We start from the raw sequence: 10,811 nt of genomic DNA, 5'->3' as shown, positions 1-10,811 counted from the left end.
ATTCTTAAAAATGTTGTTGTTATTAAACATTTTTTTTTCAAGATTTAAAAAAAATAGCAGATCTACAAGCTCATAGCGCGGCACTCGGTGCCGCGCTATGAGCTTGTAGATCTGCTATTTTTGAATAGCCAAAGAAATCTAAAGTGACACAGATGCGTTCCAGGTCTTAATGGGTTGTTAATGTCAAGGACCCCCATAACTCTGAGAGTGAACAAATGGAACCAAATGGACCCGTAAGGGTCCATCATCATGAGTTACAGACCTGTGAGGGTCCATTTGGAACACCCCTCAAGGAAACCTGAGGGTCCCTGGTGGTCCTCACTTTGAGAACCACTCACTGTATTAGGGTAAAAGTGTCTTCAATAAAATCCAGAGTTATGAGACTGCATGTTGCAGATAGATGCTGATTTCATTAGCAAGAATTTCATGCCATTGTTCTTCAACCCAGATTTGAACGGACCGCAAGCAAACAATTACACAATCATTCTCATGCCAGCAAAATAAATGGATCCTCCCCAAACTCCCTATATCTGAAGTGGTACACCCAGTCAGGATCAGCCACTCTGATTAAGCAAGACCTCTCTCACCCCCCCTCCACCAATCCTTCCAGTTACTGCCATCAGGTCAATGCTACAATGTCCAACTGGTCCAGAAAATAAATCAACAAAACTATTTTTTTTCCCACTGTATTCTGACCTGTGTAACACTGTTCTTGTTAGTTGTGTTGTCTTGATGTGTTGCCTTATTCTGCGTTTAATAGAAAAGACACACACACAGACGTCAACTTGTAGAGACTCAGGTCAGTCGGGGGGAATGGTTGGGTGGGTGGGAGTGCAGGGGCGGGTGTCGGATCCAGACAGAGCGTGACACCGACTCCTCCACTGCTCTGCTTTAGGAAACAGAGAGCCGAGGTTGCTAGGAGACCAGGCCCAATGCAAACACGGCGCCATCAGCTGCAGTGATATTTGGAGTGGGTTGGTTTAGCTGAGTTGGGCAGAGAGAGAGAGAGAGAGAGAGAGAGAGAGAGACGAGAGAGAGAGAGGAGAGAGAGAGAGAGAGAGAGAGAGAGAGAGAGAGAGAGAGAGAGAGAGAGAGAGAAGGTGGGCGAGAGGGAGAGGCAGAGAGAGAGAATAGAGACAGACAGGGGGAGAGAGAGTGACGGAAAAGAAGAGAGCAACATAAATCAGGGGAGAAATGGTGAGAGGAGGGAGAGAGACGCAGATCGAGGGAGACTGATGATGAGAAACGGACACAAAGAGCGAAGCCAGAGAGGGAGACACTCCTTAAAACATCACACAGCACGTCAGGACATGGAGGGGGTCATGTGAGGACAGGGAACAAGGGAAGACCAGAGAGGGAAGGGACACGAGGAGAGAGAGAAGGGGGAGAACAGGGAGGAAAGAGGGACTGATGTCAGAGGAGCAATAGAGGACATTAGGACGAGACTAAAGATAAAAGTAAATAAATAGCATGACTCACAGGTGTGAATAGCAGGCATGCCCCCTCCGTGCTCACTCTCCACTCTCTCACACACACACACACACACACACACACACACACACACACACACACACACACACTCACAAGCTAACCCATGCGATCACTCTCACAGTAATCTTTGGTTCAAGGCAATAAGTGATAAGCGCACAGAGCAGCCAGTGAGTGAAGCAGGAGCAGGGATGCCATTTTGTTTTTCCATTCCCAGCAACAACGGGGTGATTGATGATGCACCTGTCAGCATGGGGACCATAAGATACGCCATGTCACCTAAAGAACACAACTCTGATGGCTTTAATGATCTTCCTCTGAAGACCACAGTGGAGCTGGATACTAGAACAAACACTCCTTGTGCAACTACAGTACTTAGTACAGTAGATTTACTGTTGGTTGTCTGTAACTGTTAAGTTTGTCATGGTGCTATTTACCTGGCTTTCCTTGACCAAAGAGTTGAAAAGTCAGTAGCAGTGACATATCAATATCGATCAATTAAATCGAGTAAAGCGTGCACTTTTTCAAATTACAGTATATACTGTAGTTGCTATGCTGTATGCATTATAGTATAGTATTAAAATAAGTAAATACATATAATTTCCCATTTAGTTCTCCATGCTGGACCCCTAAAAAACAAGGAAAGCATTGGATCATTTAAATCCAGTTACCTCGCAGTGCACGAAACTAATAAAACAAGACTGAGGCCTAACATACAAAGGATACAAGGCACATTCCAGTATAGATATCCAAGGTGCATTTTAATTGTTGAAGATCCAATGATATAGTCAGCATCATCATCATCCTTTACAAAAGACATTAAAATTTTAACATTTTCAGTAAAAAAGTAGTAAGTATCATACAGCCAACATGGGGTACCAGAGAGAGAGAGCATGACATGACCCTAAAATCATATGCATCCATCATCTGACAAATTGTAAAATAAATACAATACATTGACACTATTTACAGTTTGTAACACAGAGGTTGACATAAATTGTAACTCTCACGATGAATACAGTAAATAGAATATATATTCATATATTAAGATCTGCCATTTACAAAATCATAATGCATTATATATATATATATCACAGAGAAAGGCTATCCACAACCTTGGCTTACAGCTATTCACAACTCCCATGTTTCAACACTTTGCCCAAGCAAAAACAAGATCTTTTGTTTGGTCAATTTATTGTTAATGGGTGGGTTCTTTGGTTGTGCCGTGGTTACTTTCACAGGCTCTGATTGGTGGCCTGGACCAACTCGGTCAGTCAGGTGCTGTCGTTACAGAAAAGATTATAGGGTGCCAAAGTTTGTAGTCTTAAAATTCCAAAAATGAGTTAACATTCTTGCACTCCCAGTTCCCTTGTCCTCAAAGTCTATGGGGTTTTTTTAATGCCTGAAATAAATGTCTGTGGTTAATACAGGCTTCAGATATTTTCACGTTTTGTTCTACCATATAAAATACATCGGTGAATACCACACTTGTTTTAACAAGTAACATTACACGTCACCATGTCGAACACACTAGCATTCCTGGTGGTGACCTTGAGGTCATGCAACCGTGGTGTAGTTCGTTTGTAGCCTAACTCTTATTTTCGGCAATAATAAATGTCAAAATCCCATAGCCTTTTTGCAGAGGGAAACCATGAGATGCTAACTTCCTCCTTCCGCCTACAAAAATATGTCATCCCTGGACCCGTTGTATTCTGTTTAGGCCTGGCTCTATTTAGTTTATTTTGAGTTAAGCTTGTGATACACTGAGCAACTTTAAGGGCAATGCTTACAACGACATGGCACATAGCCTACTGTCGGGACCCACAGAGCAACTGATTTCATAAAACCATTCCTAGCTACAGGAGAATCCCTGTGTAATCCCAATGCCCAGTGTGAATGTGTTGAGGTCTGGCCTTGTCTAATGTTGTCCCTCATAACCTAAAGCCTAGTTTATATCGGCCACACAACGGGCTCACTCAACAAAAATCTGCTATTTTTTGGCAAGCGGCAACATCATGCGACAGAGTATAAATTAGGCAGTGAAATCTTTGTGTTAATGTATCTATTTATAACTTTGAGAGTGTGTTCAAATGTAACAAAACAACCCTTACGGGCCATTTGGTGACATATACACTTTCAAAGTTCAATTATTATGAGTTTACTGTGTGAGCAGCTTTTAAAGCAGTTGAAAAAAAGTTACTATAGGAGACCATACAACAGGAACGTGAAGAGTTGTTTTAAGGACTACAGTCCCTTATGGAAAAATTACTGTACATGTGTTTTTGGGTAGAGCCGTCTATCTAGTGTGTTGCCTCAAACGTTGCCCGTGTAGTCCACAATGTCATTGTGTTGAGACAGCCAGTTATAGTCAAACTGTAGTCATCCCAGACTGAGAGAGAGCCGCAGAGCAGTATCCATATTGTATAGTATACATGTTCATTGACTTAAAATAGCAGACGGAGGCTTGTGGTATGAGCAATACTTTTGGGGAAACCCAGCCCAAGTTGTTCACTGAGACACGCTTATGCTGTGTAATTCTAACCACCCAAGTAACAAAAGGTAGAACACAGAGATGTATTACCGGCACTAGACGTACACAGAGAAAACTGAGGGTTCACATTACATTACTTGACTGTGTATCAACGGATGAATTGAAACCCAAAGGACCTGCTTCACTGCTGTGAGGTCAAATTCCTCAGAGGGTTTTAGGACAAGCTGATGTCTGTTTGTATTCCCTTTCACTCTCATCCCACACTGGCTCTTCTAAGCCTTGTCACTGCTAAGACCTGGTGCGGACTCTGGCCAGCTGCCTGCATAAAACACACGCAAGCAGCACAGAAGTGGATTAGGTCTTCACTCTCCCTGCCCCATCCCACCCGGGGTCAGCCTGGCAGACTGCAGCATCCCCCCACGCCTGTGAGCCTTCGTGCCAAGCCTCAGCGCCAGGGCTCATCACTGACCCAGCTGGCATGGCCCAGATCAGCTGGATTTGATATAACCATCTCAGGACATCTCGTTCAAGCTAAGGACAGAGTGAATGCCTGTCAGCTCTTTAACCGGGGCCAGTGAACCCTGTCAAACCAGGAAACCGGCCTCTCTCTGACTAAATTTCCATTCGGAGGCATTTCTCTTCTGCAAACTAAAATGTCAAGTTAGCAGTTAGTATTGCCCTGTTATCAAAGACCAGCACTGTTATTGCTTCGGGTGTTGAATTAGATAATTAAATCATGATTGCTGCAGTAAATGCAGATACAAGGCTTCTCTTCTGCCATTGCCGGACAGTCATCTAGCTCTGCTAGTTTCATACATCACTGATCTAGTGTCAGCCTGTGTTGTCTGTCTTCCTGTTGTTCTATACAGCTACCTGTCGGGCTGGGATGTCTAGAACGGTCTGTGTGTGTGTGTGTGTGAGTGTGTGTGTGTGTGTGTGTGTGTGTGTGTGTGTGTGTGTGTGTGTGTGTGTGTGTGTGTGATGTGTGTGTGTGTGTGTGTGTGTGTGTGTGTGTGTGTGTGTGTGTGTGTGTGTGTGTGTGTGTGTGTGTGTGTGTGTGTGTGGTTATCAGTAGCGGCAGGAGGGAAGAACAGGGGGAGGTTACAGAGGTTAATGGTAAATCAACCAAACCAAAGTCTCACACTCAGCCACCATGCCCGCTCCTTCCTTTCCTTTCCTTTCCTTCCCTTCCCTTCCCTCCTCCCTCCCCCTCCCTTCCCCTGACTGTTTATCTATCCATCCAGCCAGCCAAAACAGTCCGCTGTCCTCATGCTGTGGTCGCTCGTCCCTCAGTCCCAGCCATTGTCCTTGATCATGTGGGCCAGTTCGATGATGAACTTGCCCTCTTTATACTTCTGACTGCTCTCAAAGGCTGTGCTCCTAGACGGAGAGGCAGAGGGGTTAGAAGTTAGAAGGAGACATTTATTCATTCATTTTATACTTAAGATCGTTTGACAGAATCGCACAAAAAAAAGCTACAGCAACCTGGCGATGTGACATGTTTATTTTTTTAATGCTATGTCTGAAATAGCCTAGAATGCCATGCCCAAAATGGAGCCGCCAGGTTGAAAATGTGGGTTTTTATAAATATTTAACCAATGAAAAGTGTTAATATGAGCTTGTGACAAAATTATAACTGCATTGGATCCACTGGAACACAGGTTATTTTTCCACGGTTTTCGGCCTGACAGTGGCGATATGAGGCATTATGTCTTGTAACAGAAAGGTTATGGATTTGATACCCACAACAGCCAAGCAGTGTATTCCAGACATTGATTACTACTTAAAAGTACCCGACCCTCAAGAAAATATGTGAGCATTATGCCTTAAACCTGAATATATCCAGTCAAATATTTCATATCTTAGAAAGCCTCTCTGTCTGGTGTTGTCTGAGCTACGTTCAGATACTGAGGCATGTTATCAGATATGTCGGGTTGAGGAGGGCAGTAGGTCAAGCTTCTCCGTGGAACTTTGACGACAGAAAAACAAGCCTGCCTGAAACTGATATGAACGGCTGCACTCCACTCAGTCATAGTTGGTGTCTCTGTGGTTATGTACATGTACATGTACATGTACATGTACATGTACATGTACATGTACATGTACATGTACATGTACATGTACATGTACATGTACATTTACACGTACGCGCATGATTGTCTACATGTCTGTGTACGATCTTGTGGGGGTACTTTTGTTTGCCTGTTTGCCAGACCTCATTAGAGAGGAGTTATTTTTAAGGAGAAGGATTGGTGAGGTTGCCGTATGATACTCATACTAATCATACTTTGTTTATAGATCACCTGATTCGGATGCTATCAATGCATTGAATGGGACATTATCACCTTTTATTAGACCATTGAATGGGCGAAGTAGGCGACATACTGACCTACCCGCGATTTATCAGACCATTCATTGGGTGTTATCAATGACATACTGACCTACCAACGGAGACTTCAAGGGATATTTCACTTTCAAAAAAACTTTGGGTCATTTTATCGTCTACCCAGGCTTTTGTGAGCCCCCCAGACCGTTTTTAAGTTGCTTGATTCATTATTAGATATTTAATAGTCATTTTATCAGACACGCCCCCTTCCTATACAAACCCATTATAACTTCAAACTCCATTTTTTATTGATTGTTAGATTCATCAAAAACACCCGTCCTTGGTCTGCTGACTCACCCTGCCCTCCTAATACGCGAGGGGCCGTGTTTTTTCGATAACCTTTTTCATATATTTATGATTTTTTTTATCGTATTTAATTTTTTTAATTTTCAAAAAGAATATTAAAAATAAATGAAAAAGTAATCGAAAAAACACGGCCCCCTCGCGTATTAGGAGGGCAGGGTGAGTCACCAGAACCAAGGACGGTGTTTTCTGATGAACATGTTAAAAATTTAGTTTTAAGTTATAATGGGTTTGTATAGGAAGGGGGCGTGTCTGATAAAATGATATCAAATATCTAAATACTGAATCAAGCAACTTAAAAACGGTCTGGAGGGCTCACAAAAGCCTGAGTAGAAGATAAAATGACCCAAAGTTTTTTGAAAGTGAAATATCCCTTTAAATAGTTCAGTTTCGGTTTTGGTTTCGGACCATGACGGAGGCGCGCAGTCTCAGGCGAACTGGAACCCTGTGAAGGACCAACCGAGGGAGCTAAAGCGACCCGAGTTGCTGTCCTGAACGGTGTGACGTTCGCCTGAGCCTACTCAGCGCCGTTGGAGTTATGTACAGATAGGCACAGAATCGTAAATCTTGTTTGTGGGGACTGCTCCGCCTCCAAGTAGGTCAGTAGCTCTGATTACGCCCCAATGAATGGTCTGACCAAATCGCGGGTAGGTCCGTATATCGCCTACTCGTCGCCTACATCGCCAATTCAATGGTCTGATAAAACGTGATAATCTCCCATTCAATGCATTGATAGGCATTCTGAAGCCGGTGTATAGATAGACATGTTGGGGTGGAGGTTAAGGTTAAGGTAAGGTTGCTGTGGGAATGAATGCAAGTCAATGGAATGTTTGCATAGTACGTCAGCACGAGGGAGGGTGTGCAGTACGCATGTGTTTGTCATACAGAGCCACAAGAAGACCCTATTATACTCTCACCTCCATGTTTATGGGATCTGGCAGTGACAGCTGCACATACTCTGCAATGATAAATGGGATGGCGACCGCTTGAGGACCCTGTGCAGATCACATCAACTTGTGGTCTAAAATACCATGTCTACTAAGTGCATGCAGCACGTGGCGGGGTGGCGTTCATATCACAACGTTACACATCACACCAGGAAAAGGCTACAGTTGGGTGAGCTGCGACTCTAATATTGGTTAAAACTTGGGTCATTGCGGCAAATAGGCCACGTAAAATAAGTATGTAATCGTAATAGGTGTGTGTATGTAAATAGTTAAGTATTTTCATTGCAACCTCAACTTGTAAAACGATTTCTGGTGTGGGTCTGTCTGCTGTTCACCGAAATCTTGCAAATCACTCATCTGAATGACTGCGGGGGTAATTTGTGAGAACCCAAGGAAGTGCAGTGTTTACTGTTTAATGTTAAGTCGATCGGTTGATCGGATGGTTCTCCAGGACAGGAGCCCATTCTGAACGGACATGCATTCCAAACAGCGGCCACGCCCGAACGGGCACTGCACTGGCACATTTAAAATGAAGTTACCTACCAACACATTACAGCTGTAGTACTACGTCCACATTAGGTTCAAAAAGGTTCAAACTGAATTAGGGTCTTAAAAAAAAAGTAGGGTGTGCATATAATAAGCTCCCCGCCCCGCCCAAATAAATGTGGATGAAGTTTCGGCACTGTGTATGCATTATCAAGTATCTTGATTCTGGCAAGCATACTTACGTATTTCCAGCCAAGGGTAGTCTTGCAGTTCTCACAATAGATATCTGCCACAGCATGCAGGCCTGTGAGCAGAACCCTCTCTTCTGCAGGACCACACCCGACATTCACACTGAGTGAGAGAGAGAGAGAGAGCAGAGAGAGGAGAGAGAGAGAAGAGAGAGAAGAGAGATAGAGAGAGAGAGAGGAGAGAGAGAGAGAGAGAGATGAGAGAGAGAGAGAAGAGAGAGAGAGAGAGATGAGAGAGAGAGAGAGAGGACGAGATGGAGAAGAGAGAGATGCTGGGGGAAGCGAGTGAGGAGGGGGGGATGAGTGAGTGGGGAGAGAGGTAAAGAAGAAAGAGCAATGCAAGTGGTTCAGCATCAACTTGTTCAGCTCCATGTATGGCTTTGTCACAATGACTGACTGCCTCATATCCATTTTGCATGGTGCAAACTACAGACCCGGGGCACAGGGCCAGGCAGCATAGATTTCCAACAGCCTCATTTTCACATTTGATTTTGCCTGAATGATAGTGCTCCAGGGCATGCTTTGACTGTGCCTTTACAGAGGCATGAATACCAATTCGGTTGCAGTGGCCATCAAGCAATATGTGATATTTAACAGACTGCAAAGTAAATAATAATTTTGAATTCAACCCCTATACTGTATGTACATTTGAGCACTAGAGCTTTAGAGCTTCATACACACAACTTTCACAAATGGGTCATTGGAAATAAAACACAAGCATTCCAGACAGATACTCACACTGAGTTGAACAGGTAAGCTCTCCCTTGGCTCCCCTGGAATGACTGGGAGATTGGGAAATGGGGAGAGGAGAGGAGAGGAGGAGGAGAGGAGAGGAGAGGAGAGAGAAGAGGAGAGGAGAGGGAAACAAAGAGTGTAATGATAATCAGAAACAGAGTACATTACAAATACATTAAAATGGACGTATAATAGAATTACACACATAATTATATTATACCATAATGCTTCCAGCAATAGACCACGTTTATTAGCGTCAACAGACAACCACATTTGAAACCCACAGTTTCAGGGGTAATGAATCCTCTTGTGTCAATGCACCCTCTCCTAATAATGTACTTCACAACTGGTTACAGTGATAATATCATCTTGTGCAAACAGCTTTATTTTGCCATAAAAAAGAAGACTGCAAGAAATGGACACTTTATTAGAAATCATAATTTCATTTGTCGAAGTTGTTGAGTCTGCATTTTTGTCTGTTTCCTTTCGATGTCTTCTGACAGAGGGCTGTGTGTATATTTGAAGAAATGTTTAATGATTGCATATGGAATAATATGATAGTCTGCCTATCATCCAGTTCACTAACCGGCTTATCTCTCTCAATCCATTCTCAGGCAACGTGGACCCCAGGAAGATTAGCAACCGCGGCAGCGGAAGCTAATGTGGATCCAAATAAAGAATAAAAAATAAAGGCAATGGTTTAATATTTGATGTGATCATGGTACTTGTGGTCTGTGTATAGTTGCACCCAGTGTCCACTGTGATGCTGGGTAACTACTTAAGGGTTTCGGCAGCTAATTATCTTCACCTGAGGAAAGCCACATGTTGGCCATAACGTTGTGAACTGTGAACTGTTTCGGAGCAGCAGCTGTTGTGCGGACTCATCTTATTTTTCATGGTGTGGCTGATAACATAGAATTACAAAGGTGCAAACTTTATTCTTTTTTTTCATCGCTCTCACTCTCTATTTGAATCTTTAATGGATCCCCTTGTAAAGTAAGACAAAGTATCTAGAATTTTAAATGCACTCTAAACTGAAATATTGTAGACATGAAAACTAGCACACTGAATGAATATGTCTTGACACAAAAAGCCCAACCTCAAAATGGATTCAATAACAAAGCCATCAATACAGCACACAACCTCTGTCTGCTTCAATTGCCAGGTTGTGTAACAATTAGCTTCCAGAATAAAAAATATCATCTGTTTCCAAGGGCAACCGCTGCTGCTGGTAAGATGAGTGGAGTCATGGGAGCATGAGGGTGGTTACCTTGGAGATGAGCTCGTCGTGGTTGGCAGGTGAGCTCGGCAGTGGATGCAGCTGTAGGTTCGATGGCAGCTCGGCAGGTAGGCCTGGAAGGTCTTGGAGCGCGTCATTCTGACCATGGGCGGAGTTGGCGGGCGGTGCAAGAAGGGGCTGCCGGCCCAGGTCGGCTCGCAGGGGAAGCACCGCAACACACAGGTGGAGGGCCGTGGTGGGCGGCGGGGTGGGAGGCACACACCTGAGGAGGACCACACAAGGGAGGAGGGATTGTGGAAGAGGATAAGGGTTCCATTCTTCAAGAGACATTACCGCGATATTCAACATTCAGCATTATCTTGTAGGGCCAATTGTTCCATTGTAGAAAAGGTGAAATAACTAGAGAAGGTGCTCCTCGGAGCACAGGTCTCCGCCAGGTCAGGTAGGTTATTGTGGCCTCCTGGGTGGCGCTATAATAGGCCAATGT

General features: G+C 43.8%; 1 pseudogene across 1 annotated transcript in view; it reads right to left on the bottom strand.

Moving 5' to 3' along the window:
* Window positions 1-5,204: 5,204 nt before the first annotated feature.
* LOC308085773 overlaps window positions 5,205-10,811 on the bottom strand; it is a 14,191-nt pseudogene continuing 8,584 nt past the window's right edge. Inside the window, exons 4-7 of the transcript in view lie at window positions 10,355-10,586; window positions 9,088-9,131; window positions 8,344-8,452; window positions 5,205-5,359 (exon numbers count right to left, since the gene is read on the bottom strand). The product of the transcript in view is annotated as an uncharacterized misc_RNA (transcript). The remainder of the gene's footprint in view (window positions 5,360-8,343; window positions 8,453-9,087; window positions 9,132-10,354; window positions 10,587-10,811) is intronic.

The sequence above is a fragment of the Gymnoscopelus braueri genome (genome assembly GCF_963280865.1).
Source record: "Gymnoscopelus braueri genome assembly, chromosome: 5".
Lineage (NCBI taxonomy): Eukaryota > Metazoa > Chordata > Actinopteri > Myctophiformes > Myctophidae > Gymnoscopelus > Gymnoscopelus braueri.
This window is presented reverse-complemented; position numbering and strand designations above follow the sequence as displayed.